General features: G+C 36.2%; 1 non-coding gene across 1 annotated transcript; it reads right to left on the reverse strand.

Annotated features, from left to right (window-relative positions):
- Nucleotides 1–433: 433 nt before the first annotated feature.
- Trnav-aac lies at nucleotides 434–506 on the reverse strand. The gene has a single exon. It is a non-coding gene; the product is annotated as a tRNA-Val (tRNA).
- Nucleotides 507–544: the final 38 nt, after the last annotated feature.

The following is a 544-nucleotide window of genomic DNA, read 5'->3' on the forward strand; positions in this document are numbered from 1 at the left end:
GAGTTAATAAGGAGGAGAAGAAAAAAATCATCCGCCTAACACCCGGAAGTTCCCAGGTTCAAATCCTGGCAGGCACAGAATTTCATTTTATGTCATGAAAGATGTCAACATTATTTAATACCCCTGATTGAAGTTTCGTTTCTTTCACGTAATTCTATACGTTCGACTCGCAATTTACAACTCCAAGCAAACCTAATTTGAGTCTCGTAAACAACAAGATTATTATTCTTTTGTGTTCTTCATGGTTTTAATTTCCTCTGAGTTTTTGACTAATTTTGACACATACATAAAGACACTATGCTTATACATTCATCAATTTTATATATTGAAATAAAAACTACACGCGAAAGCCATTAACTGAACAAGAAATAAGAGAGAAATAAAGCTCGTCTAAGACAGCTGAATGCGCTAACCCCTAAGAAAATAATTCCTTTGTGCCTGCCAGGGCTTGAACCTGGGACCTTCCGCGTGTTAGGCGGATGTGATAGCCACTACACCACAAGCACTTAATTGCTATTTCCATTATGATAATTTCATAATGTAT

The sequence above is a fragment of the Limulus polyphemus genome, unplaced genomic scaffold (assembly GCF_000517525.1).
Source record: "Limulus polyphemus unplaced genomic scaffold, Limulus_polyphemus-2.1.2 Scaffold136301, whole genome shotgun sequence".
NCBI classification, from domain to species: domain Eukaryota; kingdom Metazoa; phylum Arthropoda; class Merostomata; order Xiphosura; family Limulidae; genus Limulus; species Limulus polyphemus.